The following is a 19876-nucleotide window of genomic DNA, read 5'->3' on the forward strand; positions in this document are numbered from 1 at the left end:
CACGTTGTCATCATGTGACGTATCATGACTTTTCCCCCTTCGCTAAACTTCCTTCCTTTCTTCCCTCCTTTCTTTCTTCCCTCCATCCCTCCCTCTCTCCCAGCTTTTCTTTCCATTTTCCCCCCTCTCCTTTCCTCCCTCTCTTCCTTCCTTCTCCTTCTACTTCTTTCTTTCTTTCTTTCTTTCTTTCTTTCTTTCTTTCTTTCTTTCTTTCTTTCTTTCTTTCTTTCTTTCTTTCTTTCTTTCTTTCTTTCTTTCTTTCTTCCTTTCCTTTCCTTTCCTTTTCTTTTCTTTTCTTTCCTCCTCTCTCCCTCCATCCTTTCTTCTTTTCCTTCCTTCCTTCCCTCCCAGCCTCCTTTCTTTCCATTTCCTCTCTCTCTCCCCTCCTTCCTTCCCTCCCTCCTCCCTCCCTCTCTCCCTTCCCTCCCTCCTTTCCTCCCTCCCTATCTTCCTTCCTTCCTTCTCCCTCCATCTTCTCTCCCTCCTTCCCAGCCTCCTTTCTTTCCATTTTCTCCCTCATTCCCTCCCTCCCTCCCTATCTACCTCCCTTCCTTCTCTGTCCACCTTCTCTTCCTCCCTCCCTCCACCTTTATTTCTTTCCTTCTCTCTCTCTCTTTCCTCCTCCCTCCATCCTTTCTTCTTTTCCTTCCTCCCTCCCATCCTCCCTCCCTCTTCCCTTCTTTCTCTACTCTTTGAATATAGATCAAATAGCCCAGGGCTGATGTGGGGTGCCTGTATGTGTGGTGAGGAGGTAATTTCTACCCGCAGATATTTTTGGCAGGTAAGGAATGTACTGTATTACTGGATGATAAATGAACCTTTCAGAAATCCCTCGTACCTATAATTGCACATACAGACAAAACAATGAGTTGCTTATTAGTTCAAAGCAGAGTTGTGGGCAGCCGAGCAGAAAACAGCAACTGTGGCACTTTCTCCCTGGCTTCTGGGAGATTAGAGGGGGACAGTCTTGTTTCAGCCTAGTAAATTTGTGTTTCTTTTTCTTTTTTAAACAGCAGTCAACTGTTTCCGTGGTTATTCTGTAATGTGTGTGTGTGTGTGTGTGTGTGTGTGTGTGTGTGTGTGTGTGTGTTTGATTTGTGCCCCATAATTACGGGAGACTTAATTTCTAAGAAAAAGGTTCTTGATTTTATGGTGCGTTACAGGAACTGGCCCCATCCTGGCAACAATTCTTTCTTTCTTTCTTTCTTTCTTTCTTTCTTTCTTTCTTTCTTTCTTTCTTTCTTTCTTTCTTTCTTTCTTTCTTTCTTTCTTTCTTTCTTCTCTTGGTCTCTCTTTTCCTTCCTTCCGTCCCTTTCTATCTTTCTTTTTCTTTCTTTCTTTCTTTCTTTCCTTTCCTTTCCCTTCCTTCCTTCCTTCCTTCCTTCCTTCCTTCCTTCCTTCCTTCCCTCCTTCTTCTCAGTCTCTCTTTCCTTTCCTTCTTCCTTTCCTTCCTTCCTTCCTTCCTTCTTTCTTTCTTTCTTTCTTTCTTTCTTTCTTTCTTTCTTTCTTTCTTTCTTTCTTCTTGGTCGCTCTTTTACTTCCTTCTTTCCTTCCTTCCTTCTTTCTTCCTTCCTTCCTTCTCATTCTCTCTTTTTCTTTCTTTCCTTTTTCCTTCTTTCCTTCTTCCTTCCTTCTTTCTTTTCTTCTTTCTTCTCAGTCTCTCTTTCCTTCTTCCTTCTTCCCTTCATTCCTTCTTTCCTTCCTTCCTTCCATCTTTCTTTCTTTCTTTCTTTCTTTCTTTCTTTCTTTCTTTCTTTCTTTCTTTCTTTCTTTCTTTCTTTCTTTCTTTCTTTCTTTCTTTCTTTCTTTCTTTCTTTCTCTTATTTCTTTCTTCTTTCTTCCTTCTTCCCTTCCTTCTTTCCCTCCTTCCTTCCTTTTTTCTCTTCCTTCCTTCCACCAATCTCACTACGCAGACCCATCCATTATGCTGAAAGTCAAAAAGCTGCGCAGTTCTGCTTCTGCTGTTTTGCTCCCCTTTCAACCCTTGTCATCTTTCTCAAAAGCCTTCCAAGCGGTGGCTTCCAGCAGAACCCAGAACATTGTCTCTCGCATCATGACATCGTTGTACACAATTGCCTCGTGACCTTGTTCGTATCCTGTGCGCCTATCGTATCACGGTGCCTGTTGCCTCCCTTGTCCCCTTCTTCGAAAACCCGGACACAAATTGTTTTCCATTGCTTGGGATGTCAGTCTGTTATTAGCAAACATCTATCTTAGGATTATGGACAGATAACCAGATTTTTTTAGCTTCTATTTCTTTCCTCGGAATGTCAGACTCTTTTGTCATTTGGCAAATTGCTTCTGAAAGGCTGTGGAGTTATTTGCTAGACAGGTTGAGACCCTTGGGGTGAATTAGTGTCTATCTTTGACTTTTTTATTTTTGAATATCAGCATTTTTTTCATGTGCAAATTTACTCCATTTCCACCAAGGAATCTTTTCTAAGCTCACCAAAAATATTGAGAGTCAGGTACTGTATAAGTTTAATAATGAATAAATAAATACATAAATAAATGTTCAAACATGTTTTTGAATATGGTGTTGGAAAAATTATCCTTCTGAGTTCAGTTCCAAGTGGGGAAAAAGACACTGGAAACATGGAGGCTGTTTGGAAAGATGGTTTAATGGTGGACAGGATCTTATGCCTTGGAGCTCCAAAGTGAAAAGGACGATCACATGCTTCAAGATGTTGGGTGAAGGAAAAGAAGGGCCAAAATTCGGAGAGACCCTCTGTTGGGCCCCACCTTAGTGTTTCTTCTTCCTGTGTAAGAAATGTATCCCATTGGCTGTCAGACTCCCAGGGGTGGGGGTCTTAGCTGGACCACATGGCTGACCACCTGAGTGTTGGCTGATGCAATCTTCCCAGGCCAGGTGGTGAGATGGGTAGAGGCCTTTGTTATGTAGAATACTCCGACCCAGGCCTTGTTAATGGCCTGCCCATTAACAAAGGTGGGGGTGAGATTCCGCTTCTGAGTTTCTATTTCTCTTTTTAGGGGAAATATTCTGCTTTTTAAAATATTTCTTAGGATATTTTATTTTTCTAGGAGAGGGGGTGGGTACTAACTTCCTACAATGGTTTCCCTTTTATATACATTTAGCACGGGCTTTCCCTAAGTGTTGTTTTTCACCCTCAATTTTCTCGTTTGATTTCTTGAATTTAATTTCACCTCATATTCCAGCAATCCGGGCAGAAAAGGGAAGAAAGGAAGTGTCTTATTTGAGATATTAACTTGGGATAGTCAAATTGATCCTCAATGGAACTATGTCTTCAAGGCGAGAAACATGCTGTGGAATTCTGTAGAGATTCTTTGTCATCCAGGTCATGGTTGTCTCAAAGGTGCTTTTTCAAGAAGCAACTGGACTTTCTTGTTTTTTTCTTTGAAGACGTTTCACTTCTCATCCAAGAAACTTCTTCAGCTCTGACTGGATGGTGAGGAATGGCAGGATTTACATTCCTTGCAGACAGCTGGTCATTTGCATCGTTTTAGAGGGTCATTGAGGCCACTTGGAGGTTTATCTGTGTCCTTAGGGTCACCTGAGTGGTGCTCCAGGTTCCTGTAGTCTGCAATTTTTCCCTCTGGAAATCCGTTCCTATTAGCACACCATTCAAAAGGTGTTCATCCCAAATTGTATAGCTAAAACTCTGTAGAGATTCTCAGTCATCCAGATCATGGTTGTGCCAAAGGTGCTTTTTTCAGGAGGCAACTGGACTTTCTGGTTTTCTCTTTCGAAGATATTTGACTGTGGAATAGCCCATGGTTTTGTCTTAGGCTCAGTACTCTTCAACATCTTCATCAATGATTTAGATGAGGGGATAGAAGGGGGACTTATCAAATTTGCAGATGACCCCCAAGCTGGAGGGAATTGTCAACATTTTAGAAAATAGCCTCAAGATCCAGAAGGATCTTGACAGACTTGAACATTGAACCCTATCCCCCCAAAAATGCAGTTCAGTGGTGAGAAAAGTAAGGTAACGCAAGAAAAACCAAATGCACAGGTACAGAATAAATATTACCTGGCTCGGCAGCAGTAACTGTGACAGGGGTCTCAGTGTCCTGGTGGACAACTACTTGAGTATGAGCCAACTCTATGCTGCAGCAGCCAAAAAAGCCAATGAAGTTCTAGGCTGCATCAACATTAAGATTACATGAAGTGTTACATTTCTTTAATATTGCTTTAATATTGTTAATATTGCGGGAACTCTATTTTTCTTATCTTCATCTTTAAGTGCTCTGGTTTATTGTATTGCAAACAGTTGCTGGGGTGCATCCACAGTTTCGTTGTACTTGTACAATGACAAAAAAGTTTATCTTATCTTTATGCCGCACAGGTAAGACCACACTTGAAATATTGCATACATTTCTGATCACAACAATATTGAAAAGAGATTGAGACTCTAGAAAGAGTGCAGAGAAGAGCCACAAAGATGATTAGAGGACTGGAGGACAAAATACAATGAATAGTTGTAGGAACTGGGTATGTTTTGTCTAACAAAAAGGACCATGGAGTGATATGATATCAGCAAGGAGACCTTATACCATTTCAGACAAACAGATGTCCAATCTCTTCTTAAAAGCCTCCAGTGATAGAACATCACAACTTCTGAAGGCAAGCTGTTCCAATTGTTCTGTTAGGAAGTTTCTCCTTAATTCCAGGTTGCCTCTCTCCTTCATCAGTTTCCATCCATTGCTTCTGTTGGAAGAAATATCCATCTGGTTAAGTTCCAAGATGGGAGAAAGACACTGGAAACATGGAGACTGATTGGAAAAACGGCTTAATCGTGAAGCAGAACCATATGGGTTTGAGGTCCTGGGCGGCTGACCACATGGAGTTGAGAGTGAGGGGTACTTATACCTTCTCTTGGGCTTTGCACTTGAACTTCCTCTTCCTGTGCAAGAACATGTATTCTATAGGTTGTTGTAGGGGTCATAGATGGCTCTGTAGGTTGTCTGGGCTTTCAGGTTTGGTTGAAGTTTGGACTCTGATGCAATGCCCTTAGGAGATTGTTCAATGTAGTGAGCTCTGCTGCTAGTGGGGTTAATCCTATTATGTCCTGGAGGGTCATGTCTTAATCCCATCATCCTGGACCTGAAGATCTTTTGTTTTGTAGATAGGGAGGGCCAGCCTTTCTTAATGGGCAAAAAAATCTGCTGGGGGCTATTAAAAAAGATGGGGGCTATCTCTTTCTGTCTCCATTCCTCCTTTGGGGAAATATAATATTCTGCCTTTTTAATATTTCTCAAAAAAATTTCATTCTTCTTTTCCTGCCTTCTGGTGCTTTAGAGAATGGAATTGTTAATTACATTGTACTTTTTGGTACCTTTTTGGAATCTAATGTATTGTACGGTATTTTACAATGGGTTCTGATTCACCATGACATGGATATTGATGCTATTCTAGCTTTTGAATAAAAAAGCACAAGACAGAATACATTGACCCCCCTCTTATTTGTGGCAGCCTGTTAAACACTGGACAATGTCACCAATAATTCTTCTTTTCTTTAGACTAGCCAGACCCAAAAACTGCAGCTGTGAAACATAGCTATACCCACATGAAGATCAAAAAGAGGCCAGAGCAGTAGTGGAATTTTTTTAAAAATACTACTGGTTCTATGGGCATGGCTAGGTGGGCGTGATTTGGTGTGTGTGGCTTGGTGGGCATGGCAGGGGAAGGATACTGCAAAATCCCCATTCTCTCCCCACCCCACTAGCCTGCTTTCCAGCTCCGTTCTCCTGTGCAGGGCAACCAAAGAAGACCCAGCCAATCAGCTGGGACTCGGGAGGCAGAGAATAGATGGGGGCGAGGCCACTCAGAGGTGGGATTTGCCAGTTCTCCAAACTTACTCAAAATTTCCACTACCGGTTCTCCAGAATTGGTCAGAACCTGCTGAATACCACCTCTGGACTACTGCCTTCATGTCACCCCTAATTCTTCTTTTCTTTACACTAGCCAGACCCCAAACCTGCAGCCGTGTAGCAGTAGCTATACCCACATGAAGGCCAAAAAGAGGGCAGAGTTAAGAGAGAGTCTTAAAATACAAGGTCTTCTGAACTTGACTTTACTTGATCTGTTCATATATCCCTGGCTGAGGTTGTCCGAGCTTGGAAGCTAAACTGTGCTGGATGATTTCACAATTGGATGAAAGAGCTCTGTGAAGTTACTGGGGATTGTAATTTAGACTGAAAAGTTAAAAAGAAAAAGAAAAGAAACGAGGAACGAGCCGTCCACAAGCAAACTGCATGGAGATGTCCTTAAAATCACCAGGATCCAAATTGGACTCGAGGGAGCCTGCATCCTTTATCTCCACCAGAGAGAAGAATAAGCTGAGGATCAATAGTAGATTTATGAGAATTTGGAGAGGACTGACACGGTAGCCAGGAATATCATTTTTAAGTTCTTCTCCCTTCAGTAAAGCAGCCTCAACCTTGTCATTAGGGAAGGAGGGAAGGTACTTAACCACTCAGCGTGAGGTGTTGGTTTTATATATCAGTGTTGAATATGGAGCCTCATGATGTTTCTCTGCATCCTTTGCTATTAAAAGTCCCTTCCTTCCTTCCTTCCTTCCTTCCTTCCTTCCTTCCTTCCTTCCTTCCTTCCTTCCTTCCTTCCTTCCTTCCTTCCTTCCTATCTTTTCCTTTCTCTGCTCAATGCCTAGGTCCTGAGAACATAGTCAAGAAAGTGCAACATTTGTGCAACCGTTCCTCATTACGATTTAACCTCCAGTCCCCTAAATCATCTTTGTTGCTCTTCCCTGCACACTTTCTAGAATCTCAACATAATTTTTCTACCACGGTGACCAAAACTGGATGCAGTATATTCCAAGTATTTTGTGCTGCGGTAATAAAGCAGCATTATCGCTTCTCGTGATCTTCATACTATCTCTCTATTAATGCAGCCTGGGATTGCATTGGGTTTTTTTTGGCACTGCAGCCCATTGAAGCAGCTGTCCAACAGAACTCCTAGATTCCTCTCAGAGCTACTACTATTGAACCAAATACCACCTATTTTGTACCTATGTGTTTGGGGTTTTTTTTCTTGCCTAAATGAAGGACCTTCCTTTTCTGATATTGGACCGGTTTCACCCTATCTCATCCTAAGTGTTTTTTTGGTGGTTTCTTGTTAAGATATTTAAATTTAGTAGCTGGAGCAAAATGTTGTTCAGTAAGCCAGCACACACAGTTGTCATTGATTGATTGGAGAGTGCTGGCTCCTGCGTGAGGCAAGCTGCGCTGTGATTGGGTGCTGTGGGTGTGGAGGGGAGTTTCCCCTTTTTTCCCCGCCTTTTTCTTCTGTGCGCCCCTTTGTGCTCTGTGATTTACCTAATGATGTTCCTTTTTATTTATTTATTTTTATTCCTATGTAAACATTTTGAATACAGTGTATTGTCAGGGCATATCATTTACAAAAGCAAAGAGAAAAAGAAAATAAATAGTAACGTATATGCTAATAACAACAGTAATGGTACAACAGAAGGATTTTAACCAAACATATCTTTATGTTATCTTATTTATAATCCTGTTGATTATATTGGCATACCTATAGTTATAAACCATCTTTATGTTTAATTCATACATAGCAATACTCTTTCTTCATCTAATTCATCTAATTTCTACTCTGGTTTCTCTTCAGATCATATAAATCTCTCGTCTTTTACCTCCTAATGTTCCTGTTTAGCCTGATTATATAGTTTGCAGTGTATATGGTTGTAAATGTATATTTATGTATATGAAAGTACAAGTTTGTGTCAGCGTCTTTGGCTCCATTTGGACACCTGCTGCACAATTCTCTGACATTTCTTAATTAGGCCATTGTTTACTGTGGAGTCCTGCCATCAATTCTCTATTATTTTTGGATTTGGCTTGGTCTAAGATGCTTTCCCACTTGAAACTATGATGAAGTCCGTCCATGTGTTGTGCAATTAAGAAGTTTTCATCATGTCTTCTGTGGGAAGCCCCTCAACCCCTTCTAGAAGAATGAAATATTTTGGGGGAATATTGAAAGAAGTAGAATATTATATTTCCCCAAAGGGAGAAATGGAGAAACATGCTCTTAAAGACAGAAAGTAGACTCAATCTTTCTTAATAGCTCCCAGCAGATATTTTATGCCCATTAAGAAATCCTGGGCCAGCCTATTCACAAAACATCTTCACCTGATGGTGATGGGATTAAGGACGAAACAATACCTGTCCATTAAAAAAAAAAAAGGCAGGCTAGAGGCAATACATAACAGGATAAAATCAATTACACATGCCCGACAGGATTAGGACTGAGGAAGTGATAATTAAGACCCAACATGAGCCTTTGCAAAACAAGTAAAACCGATCAAATAATAAAAACACACAAAGCAAGCCTCCAGATTACAAAATGCTGTTAAAAAAACTGTACAAAAACCCTTGCACTCATCAAGCTAATTGGTCAGCTATCCCAGAACTGCATGCTGTGTGTTTGTGTGTGTGTTGCTTCTGCTCTCAATAAACAGAGGCTTTCTTTCTAATCAGCCTCCATGTTATTTCCAGCATCTTTCTCCCAGCTTGGAATTGAACCAAATGGATTTTCCTTCCAACACTTCTGACTCTGACTTCTAGGTGGTGTTCATGGAAGTTCTCTGCTTGTTAGAAATTCTATTTTTATATAGCACCACAGAGCAAACACAGAGCACAGTCACCACGTGCTTTACTGCGCAACTATTTTACTATTACTGCAAACTTTACTTAAGAACAACAAAGCATAAAATACATACCGTAGATCCAAACTTGTAAATACTGCCATCTACTGGCTGAATACTTCTGTAGTTCTTGCTGAAAAATACATTTCAAACAATGAATTCCAACACTGCAAGATGTGGTGAGAAAACAACCAAGCTCAGAGAGTGCCAAGGACCTCATACTTCAACCCTGAGCTATAAATCTTATCTTGTTTTGGAATCCTGGTAGTTTCTGTTACTTTCCACTGTATTATCACACACATTCAGAGGACCAAGAGAGACACCAAACAAATAGATGAAGCAGGCAGAAATGGGACTGAGGTCTAATTGTAGGAAGCAGCAAAGCTGGAATAAGAAGGGCTATCCACCAAATGAGGTCTTGCATCTGTGTGAATAGTTATCATTCATCTGCAAAATGGAACGAAAATTGGAGTAGCTTTGCAGTAAATGGTACAATTGTCCCCTGTAACTTGGCTGAGGCTGTTAACTACTCAGCAAAGGATGCAATCTATCCTATTTTTTTCATAATGGCATGTGTTTCACTCTGTTTATTAGGAAAGAGAAACAGTATAAAACTCTTCACCCTTTCAGTTTTGCTGTTACAAATACGCTGATAATTTGAAGTTGATAGCATAAAGACGGAGAAGACAATACCATCCAGATCATTCTTGGCAACATTTCCTCGACTAAAATTAGGAAATAATTGCAGAATGTCAAAGAAATGACTCTCTGCTTTTGCTGATGGTGCTTCAGAACACCCTACTGAATAAAAATGACAATTCTCTTTCTTATCCTTCTTCTTAAAACATTTATAAGCATGGAGTAATAGAAGCATCCCTAGCCTTATCCAGACTGCCTGATCTGCCATCTGCAATGGTGCAGAAACATGGGCATTGAAGTGGGTGCACAGTTGACCCTACAACTTGAAGGAAGCAGGAGATATATCTGGGGCCCACATTTTTTGGTGAAGGATGTAAATCCGAAGCTCAAATGATATTCTCAAAGTAAGGGAGGAGGATCTTCACATGATCTGGATACTATTTCTCTGTTGCTGCAACCTAGGATTGTGTTGGCTTTTTTGGCAACTGCAGCACAATTGTTGGCTCATATTTAAGTGATTGTCCACTAGGATTCCTAGATCCCTGTCACAGTTCCTATTATTCAGCCAGTTAACACCTTTTCCATAACTGTGCAATTTGGTTTTTCTCATAGGGAGTCGGTCCCTGCACCTCTAATCACCACTTTCCACTCTATAATTTCCTTCTATAATTCAACACCTCTTTAGAAGCTAATACAGGAGATGGCTGAATTGTTTATATGATGAAATAGTTGATTCCCATGATAGAAGGTCAGAAATGAGCTGGTTCCAGGATGCAAAAATTGGGTGTATCTAATATAATGAAAAGAAGGATTAAAGGTGACATGATAGCAGTGTTCCAATATCTAAGGGACTGCCACAAAGAAGAGGGGGTCAACTTATTCTCCACAAGAAGTTACAGATGGAAACTAATCAACCAACCTAGAACTAAGGAGAAATTTCTTGACAGTGAAAACAATTAACCAGCGGAACAGCTTGTCTCCAGAAGTTGTAGGTGCTCCATCACTGGAGGGTTTTTTTCATAGAATAGAATAGAATTCTTTATTGGCCAAGTGTGATTGGACACACAAGGAATTTGTCTTGGTGCAAATGCTCTCAGTGTACATAAAAGAAAAGATCCATTTGTCAAGAGTCAAGAGTCATCAGGTACAACACTTAATAATAATCATAAGGTACAATAAGCAATCAAATCATACTAGGAAAAAGTCAATATAAATCATAAGGATACAAGCAACAAAGTTACAGTCATACAGTCACAAGTGGGAGGGGATGGGTGATAAGGAGTGATGAGAAGATTAATAGTAATAGTAGTGCAACCATTTGTAAATAGTTGGATAGTGTTGAGGGAAATATTTGTTTAGCAGAATGATGGCATCCGGGGGAAAACCGTCCTTGTGTCTAGTTGTTCTGGTGTGCAGTGCTCTATAGCATCGTTTTGAGGGAAGGAGTTGAAGCAATTTATGTCCGGGATGTGAGGGGTCTGTAAATATTTCCACAGCCCTCTTTTTGACTCATGCAGTAGACAGGACCTCGATGGAAGGCAGGTTGGTAGTAATTGTTTTTTTCTGCAGTCCTAATTACTCTCTGAATTCTGTGAAGAAGAGACTCGAATGGCCATTTATCTGGCATGCTATAGGGTCTCCTACCTAAGCAGCAGGTTGGACTAGAAGACCTCCAAGGTCCCTTCCAACTCTGTTATTCTGTGAGCATATAAGCAGGTTTCCAAGAGAAAGCACTTGCTATTCATAACGCAATGAAAACATGAGGTATTGAACTTTATCACAACAAAGCAAATTAATTTTTCCACTATTAGAAGAATTATGCTTCTGGGTCTTGGGGTTTAGACAACAAACAATGTTGGCAAAAGAGGATTTGTACACTTGTTTGCAGAACTGGGTTTCCCAGGAGCATTTGGTGAGCCATTCTCAGAAACAGGACATGAGGTGGGGTGGGGGGGAATGCACTTTAGTCTGATTGCTTTCGTTTTAACATCACGGTTTTACTGATTTATGCTTCCGATACCTCTTGTAAGCTACCTTGGGAATTTTTTTTTTTTTTTAACCTTGAAGGGAAGATAGAAAATGATGGAAAAGATAAACTCAGAAATAAAGCATTTAACAAAGAATCAGATACATAAATGCAATCGAGGTTTTTAAAAATGTTCTTTTGCACAGAAAGAGCACTGTGGAAGATAACAGTTTTTTTTTTCTGCTTAGTCCTAGGTCGGCGATGGCGAACCTATGGCATGAGTGCCACAGGTGGCACGCAGAGCCATTTGTGCGGGCAGGCAAGCCCCGGCCAAACTTACCTCACCACGCATGCACTATACCTCCCAGCTGATTTTTGGCCCGTTTGAGGCCTTTTTTGGCCTCCCAGAGGCTCGAGGGAAGCCTCTGCAGCCTTCCGAGGCCAAAAAACAGGCCCGTTTCATCACTTCCTGTATTTCCAGAAATACCAGAAGTGACGAAACGGGCCCATTTTTCGGCCTCCAAAGTCTGAAGAAGCTTCCCTCGAGCCTCTGGGAGGCCCAAAAAGGTCTCAAACGGGCCAAAAATCAGCTGGGAGGTGTAGTGCAGGTAAGGGGGCAGCAGGGGGGGGGGGTCGTGCGTGCATGAGCAGGGGGAGGGGTTGCTGTGCGTATTGCCTTCTGGGTGCTGGCATGCGAGCATGCAAGCATGAGCATGCATGCAATTTTCAGCACAGAAGCCCAAAAAGGTTAGCTACCATTGTCCTAGGAGAAAGTAGAAGATGGTTATCTCAAAAGTTATTTTTTTCCAAGAGGCTACTGGACTTTCTGGTTTTTCTTTGAAGACGTTTCGTTTCTCGTCCAAGAAGCTTCTTCAGCTCTTCGGAGAAAAACCATGATGTCCAGTTGCCTCTTGAAAAATAAAACACCTTTGGGACAACCATGACTGAAAATCTCCATAAAGAGCGTTGTAAGGGACCTTGGAGGTCTTCTAGTCCAACCCCTTGCTCAAGCAGGAAACCCTATACAAGGAGATCTTCAAGGTCCTTTCCAACCCTTTTATTCTATGTTGTAGATCAGGGGTGTCAAACTCGATTATCATTGAGGGACGCATCAATGTGAGGTTGTGTTTGACCTCGGGTGTGTGTGTGTGGCCAGGGTGGGCATAACCAGCTTGACATAACTCATGTTGGGGGTGCCTGTGGCAGCCCGAGCACGCTGCCAGCGAAAAGGGTTCCCAAGCTCCATTTTTGGCCCTGAACCCTTGCCAGCAAAAACAGAGCTTGGGAGGATCCAGCGCTCCCGGCTTTTCACTGGCAGAGCAGTGGTGGGATTAAAAATTGTTTGCTACCAGTTCTGTGGGCGTGGCTTGGTGGTTGCGGCAGAGGAAGGTTACTGCACAATCCCCATTCTCTCCCCACCCCACTAACCTGCTTTCCAGCTCCGTTCTCCTGTGCAGGGCACCAAAAAAAGACCCAGCCAATCAGCTGGGACTTCGGAGGCAGAGAATAGATGGGGGCGGGGCCAGTCAGAGGCGGTATTTGCCAGTTCTCCGAACTACTCAAAATTTCCGCTACCAGTTCTGCAGAACTGGTCAGAACCTGCTGAATACCACCTCTGTGGCACCAGGGGCCGGTTCTTCGCTGTTTCCGGGGAAGCCCCACAGGCCAAATTTAAACACCCCGCAGGCCAGATCTGGCCCCCAGGCCTTGAGTTTGACACCCCTGTTCTAGATGCTTGAAAAAGAGCAACTGCCCAGAATCACATGTGGTTGGTGGTTCTACTTCGTTGATAAAAGAAATCTTTCTTTCCAATCAGCCTCCAAGACTCCATTTTATCTCCAGTGCCTTTTTCCTGGCTTGGAACTAGACCTGGATATTTTCCTTTCAACATTTATAAGACTTACATACAAGTGACTACTTTCTTGCAAGGCTATACTAACAGAATCTTCCAAGTCTGAAAATCCAGTTCTCCCCGTCTTCTTTATCCCTGAGAAATTAGGGAGGGTCTCTTCTCTTCTCTTCTCTTCTCTTCTCTTCCTTCCTTCCCTTCCTTCCTTCCTTCCTTCTCTTCTCTTCTCTTCTCTTCTCTTCTCTTCTCTTCCTTCCTTCCTTCCTTCCCCTTCTTTCTCTTCTCTTCTCTTCTCTTCTCTTCTCTTCCTTCCTTCCTTCCTTCCCTTCCTTCTCTTCTCTTCTCTTCTCTTCTCTTCTCTTCTCTTCTCTCTCCCTTCCCTTCCCTTCCCTTCCTTCTTTTCTCTTCTCTTCTCTTCTCTTCTCTTCTCTTCCTTCCCTTCCCTTCCTTCTCTTCTCTTCTCTTCTCTTTCTTCTCTTCTCTTCTCTTCCTTCCCTTCCTTCCTTCCCTTCCTTCCTTCCTTCCCTTCTCTTCTCTTCTCTTCTTTTCTCTTCTCTTCTCTTCCTTATGCCCTGCCTGTTATCCAATTGCGGATTATGCCATCTCTTATCTGTTCATCCCTCGGCAAGAAGCAAAATAGATTTAACTGTTAGCTAACTTCATTAAAAAGAATGTTATGGAAAACTTTAGCGCCACGGCCCTCCAGATCAACGCTATCACTTATATAATGTATGTTTTGCTATTTGGCTCCAATTATTTTGTGCATAAATTAAATAAAAGGTCTCCAGAAAGATGGATTTGCATTCCACCCTGCCTAACAATTAGATGGTTCTGAAATTATACCATAAAGTGTAATGATACAGCAATAACTCCCCTTATTTAAATCTTGGCATGTGACATTCAGAAAGCTTTCTTCCATCCCCTAACCACTATTTTATCACCCTCATTTCCTGTCTGTGACTAGGATGAGAAAATAAAGTCCAGGTTTCTACGGAATAGCAGGGTTGGAAGGAACCTTGGAGGTCATCTAGTCCAATTGCTACTCAAGCAGGAGACCTGGATAAATGTCTGTAGAGATTCTCAGTCATCCAGGTCCTGGCTGTCCCAAAGGTGCTTTTTTTCAAGAGGACCTTTTTGGTTTTTTTCTTTGAAGATGTTTCACTTCTCATCCAAGAAGCTTCTTCAGCTCTGACGGGATAGTGGGGAATGGAAGGATTTATACTCCTTGCAGACAGCTGGTGATTTGCATCCTTCCAAGGTTTATCCGTGTCCTCAGGGTCACCTGAGTAGCACTCCTGGTTAGGAGGAATGGATTTCCAGAGAAAAATTACAGACTGCAGGAACCAGGAGCACTACTCAGCTGATCCTGAGGACACAGATAAACCTCCAAGTGGCCTCAATGACTCTCTAAAATGATGCAAATGAACAGCTGTCTGCAAGGAGTATCAATCCTTCCATTCCCTGCTATCTAGTCAGAGCTGAAGAAGCTTCTTGGATGAGAAGCGAAATGAAAAGGAAAAACAAAGGATGTCCAGTTGCCTTCTCAAAAAGCACCTTTGGGATTCTGGACAAAGCGTTGTCCAATCTCTTCCTAAAACTTCCAGTGTTGGAACACCCACAACTTCTGGAGACAACACATTCCACCGATTAATTGTTCTAACTGTCAAGAAAATTCTCCAGAATGGTTCTCGCCTTGATCAGTTTCCATCCATTGCTTCTTGTCCTGCCTTCAGGTGCTTTGGACAATAGATTCTGCAGTAAACACAAAACAGATTCTGCAGCAAAACCTTCCAAGGTCAGAACATACTTTCAAGAGAAATGGGTCAAGTCAAAGGAAAGTTTGCTCAACAGACCATTCAACTTGAAATAAAGAAGTCTCACAACTATGTGCTTTTACAAGACAGCCTTAATGGCTGTGGGCAGGATTGCTTCTTTACACAGTGTTGACCGTTAACTATGATTTATTCTTCAGATAGGTCGAGGACAGTTGTCTGTGTTTTGACCAACAGTTGCATTTTACTACAATATTTTTTTTTCCATATCAGGTTGATATCACTACAGGTGATACCAGAATTTTTATTGATTGATTAATAACTTACTGTTATTACCTTTTATAGACTAGGCAGCGAACATATATTATACTCTTTCCGACTCCCATTTTCTCCACAACAACCACCTTGTGTGATGGGTTGGGCTGAGAGAGAGTGACTGGCCCAAAATCACCCAACTGGCTTTCATGCCTAAGATGGGACTAGAACTCACAGTCTCCTCAGAGGCGGTGCTGATTCTCACCGGTTCAGGCAAACCGGTAGTTAAGATTCTGCACAGTTCGGCGAACCAGCAAATCCCACCACAGGCTGGTCCTGCCCCCTTTTTGGGCCATTTTGGGCCATTTTAGATCGTTTTGGGGGGTCATATTTTAGGCTAAAAATGGCCCAGAAAATGGCCTGAAAAAGTCCCCAAAATGCCCTGAAATTGGTCAAAAAACAGGCCAAAAAGCAAGCAGGGGTGGGGCCAGCCAGTGGTGGGATTAGCCCCAACTTGCTGAATCCTACCACTGCCTTTGAGGTGAGTGGCTAGGAGGCGGGGCTAGGCATGATGAGTGACATTACCCACCCAGTCACATGACCAACTGGCCACGTCTACCGAACCAGAGAACTGGTTGTTAAAAAATTAAGTTTCAGCATTTAGTTTCCTGGTGATTGGCCCAAAGTCACCCAGCTAGCTTTTATGGAGGGACTAGAATTCACAGTCTCCTGGTTTCTAGCCACGAGACCAATCTAGTTCTATTTTACTCATTCATTTAGGATTTGATGGTATTTATAGCCCCTTATATCCTCACATCCCAGGCATAAACTGTTTCAACTCCTATCCTCAAAACGTCACTATAGAGCACTGCATACCAGAGCAACCTGATACAAGGACAATTTTTTCCCTAATGCCATCACTCTGCTAGACCAATAATTCCCTCCACACTGTCCAACTATTTACAAAGTCAGCACTACTATTACTATTAATCTTCTCATCACTCCTTATCACCCATCCCCTCCCACTTGTGAATGTAGGACTGTAACTTTGTTGCTTGTATCCTTATGATTTATATTGACTGTTTCCTAGTATGATTGATTGCTTATTGTACCCTATGACTACCATTAAGTGTTGTACCTGATGATTCTTGACTCTTGACGAATGTATCTTTTTCTTTTATGTACACTGAGAGCATTTGCACCAAGACAAATTCCTTGTGTATCCAATCACACTTGGCCAATAAAGAATTCTATCTATCTATCTATCTATCTATCTATCTATCTATCTATCTATCTATCTATCTATCTATCTATCTATCTATCTATCTCTATCTATCTATCTCTATCTATCTATCTATCTATCTATCTATCTATCTATCTATCTATCTATCTATCTATCTATCTATCTATCTATCTATCTATCTCCCAAGCTGGTCATCTGATCAAAATTCAGATGCTTGGAAACTGACTTGTGTTTATGACAGTTGCAGTGTCCCAGGGTCATATCATCACCATTTCTTACCTCTACCAAACAAAGTCAATGGGGAAACCAGATTCATTTAACAACCATGTTACTAACTTAATACCTACAGTGATTCACTTAACACCTGTGGTGAGAAAGGTTGCCAAAGGGGAAAAACTCACTTAACCACTGCCTGGCTCAGCAACAGAAATTTTGGGTCAGAAAGTTGTGGTCATGTGTTGAGAACTACCTGGAAGATGAGTTGAGAGCAAGGAAAAAAAATCCAGGACAAATATTTTCTTCAAATATGTCAATAGCAAGAGGAAGATAAGGGAGGCAGTAGGCTCAATGCCAATACCAAATGAAGAAATCTTAATGGATGGACAGCCTTATAATCCTCTCCCTGCTCTTTGATAAGGTAACTCTCTTAAATCAACAGAGTAAATCTATGTTGATTTCAGCCAAGCTCTTGACATGGTGCCACCTGGCATTCTCACTGATAAGCTGTTAAAGGGCAATTTGGATAACAATCCAGTATAATGGCTCCACAACTGGCTGCTCATATAGCCAACATCAATGGCCTTACATCCATCCAGAGGGCAGAAAGCTACAGGGAAGATTGATAGTACCAATACCCAGGGTTTATTTATTTGTATCCTGTCTTGACTGTTTTTGCAAATAAGTCAAGGCGATTAACATATCCAACACACTTTCCTTCTCCTATCTTCTTCTGTGAGGTGGGTTGGGCTGAGAGAGAGGGCCTGGCCGAAAGTCGACCAACCGACTTTCATGCCTAAGATAGGACTAGAACTCACTGTCTCCTGGTGATTGTCCCAAAGACACTCAGATGACTTTCATGCCTGAGGCAGGACTAGAACTCACCATCTCCTGGTGATAGGCCCAAAGTCACCCAGCTGGCTTTCATGCTTAAGGCAGAACCAGAGCTCACGGTCTCCCACTTTCTAGCCTGGTGATTCAAAAACAAGACACCCACCTCCCTCTGGCTAAAAAAAAAAAAAAAAAAAAGAATACTGATTTTAATCTAATCTTGATCAATTGGAATACTTGGTGGAGATTCTTCCAATGCAACAAATGTAAGATTTTACAGTTAGGGGAAAAATATAGGCTGTTCATAAAAGACATAGGATTCAAAGTTTGGGAAGAGTACATTAGAGAAGGATCACAGGTGGTCATTGACAATAAATTGGACAGAAGCTGTCAGTGTGAGACAGGTACAAGCAGGGCCCACAGAGTCATCTCTGAGTAGTCCTTGGTGCTCTTTCAGCTTGGTTGTTTTCTTGTGGACATTTCATTACCAAACTAGGTAGCATCAACAGTGCACTGTGCTGTGTTGATGATGTTACCTAGTTTGACAATGAAACATCTGCAAGAAAACAACCATCCTCAGAGAGCACCAATGACCCTACGGTACCACTTCCTCTTCCTCCTCCTCCTCCTCCTCCTCCTCCTCCTCCTCCTCCTCCTCCTCCTCCTCCTCCTCCTCCTCAACCCCATTTCCTTCCAGCACTGATGATGTTACCTAGTCTGAAAACGAAACATCTGCAAAGAAAACAACCAACTTCAGAAAACACCAAGGATCCCACAGGCCTTCCTCCTCCTCCTCCTCCTCCTCCTCCTCCTCCTCCTCCTCCTCCTCCTCCTCCTCCTCCTCCTCCTCCTCCTCCTCCTCCTCAACCCCATTTCCTTCCAGCACTGATGATGTTACCTAGTCTGATAATGAAACATTTGCAAGAAAACAACCAACTTCAGAAAACACCAAGGATCCCACAGGCCTTCCTCTTCCTCCTCCTCCTCCTCCTCCTCCTCCTCCTCCTCCTCCTCCTCCTCCTCCTCCTCCTCCTCCTCCTCCTCCTGCCTCTCCTTTTCTTTTGAAACTAAAACATATGAAAAATGGTTGCAGGATTTGGGTTTGGCTAGTCTGGAGAAAAGAAGGGCTAGGGAGACATGATAGCAGTCTTCCAGGATTTGAGGGGCTGCCACAAACAAGAGGGAGTCAAGCTATTCTCCAAAGCACCAGAAGGCAGGACAAGGAACAACAGATGGAAACTAATCAAGGAGAAAAGCAACCTGGAATTATGGAGAAACTTCTTGACAGGGAGAACAATTAACCTCTGGAACAGCTTTGACTTCAGAAGTTGTGGGTGCTTCATCATTAGAAGTTTTTAAGAAGAGAGTTGACAGCTACTTGTCCAAAATGGTGTAAGGTCTCCTGCTTCAGTGGGGGGTTTGGGTTGGGCTAGAAGACCACCAAGGTCCCTCCCAGCTCTATTCTGAACAGTTTGATTATGCTGCGTTAACTAGAGACAAAAGAGTGTTGACATTCTTTAAAGGTTTTATGTTCGAATCAATGACATAAAAAGCAGTTTTAATTGGGAAGGCATAGGCCAATAAGTTGCCATTACAATTCCTTTGACACCTGCCCCCTCTCTATTCTTGTACCAAGTGTTAAGACTGTTGGACTCCCTGTATTTCATACTTATTGGCACATTTGCCTAGCAGTTTCGTTTGAAACCAGTTAAGAAGATTGAAGTTAGCAGGCTTGCAGAAATGTCAAGCAAATATTTAACACGTTTCGTAAGAGTGGGTGAAAATTGCACAATTTGGTAAGGGTCTTGCAGAAGAGACAAAGCCATTTAAAACCTTCCACGAATTAGGTACAAAATCAGCAGTAGAGCAAACCACATCTATGAACTGATATTTGTACAGAATACAAGAAATAACAGAGTTGGAAGGCACCTCAGAGGTCTTCTAGTCCAACCTCCTGCTCAAGCAGGAGATCCTATGATATTCTGGGCAAATACTTGTCTGAGTTCTTCTAAAAATCACGATTGATTACTTATTGCTTGTATGTACCCTGAGAGCTTATGCACCAGAGACAAATTCCTTGTGTGTCCGGTCATAATTGACCAACAAAGAATAGAATAGAATTCTTTATTCGGTTCAGTTTTGGAAGAAGAACTGAACTGAAAAGCTGACCCAGAACTGAAGAAACTTCTTGGATGAGAAGCGAAATTTCTTCAAGGAAAAAAACAAAGCCCAGGTCCCTTTGGAAAAAGCACTTTTAGGACAACCATGGCCTGAATGACTGGGAATCTCCATAGAGATCCATGGGTTTGTTTTCTTGGAGTCTTCTCCAATGCCAAATTTCAAACGCATCAATATTCTTCAAGGGACAGCATACTTGTGTATTCCCCTCATTGGAATGGAATGGAATGGAATGGAATGGAATGGAATGGAATGGAATAGAAT

At 42.1% G+C, this 19876-nt stretch overlaps 2 long non-coding RNA genes across 2 annotated transcripts in view; one reads left to right on the forward strand and one right to left on the reverse strand.

Annotated features, from left to right (window-relative positions):
* Positions 1–19876, reverse strand: part of LOC148131573 (uncharacterized) — an 819361-nt gene that overhangs the window by 96826 nt on the left and 702659 nt on the right. The gene's annotated exons all lie outside the window — the stretch shown is intronic.
* Positions 579–19876, forward strand: part of LOC148131574 (uncharacterized) — a 71482-nt gene continuing 52184 nt past the window's right edge. The window contains exon 1 of the long non-coding RNA XR_015749070.1: positions 579–781. This is a non-coding gene — a long non-coding RNA (uncharacterized LOC148131574). The remainder of the gene's footprint in view (positions 782–19876) is intronic.

Source organism: Notechis scutatus, chromosome 3, assembly GCF_049901735.1.
Source record: "Notechis scutatus isolate UNSWTSFEM ecotype Mainland chromosome 3, rNotScu1.2, whole genome shotgun sequence".
In the NCBI taxonomy this organism is placed as follows: Eukaryota; Metazoa; Chordata; class Lepidosauria; order Squamata; family Elapidae; genus Notechis; species Notechis scutatus.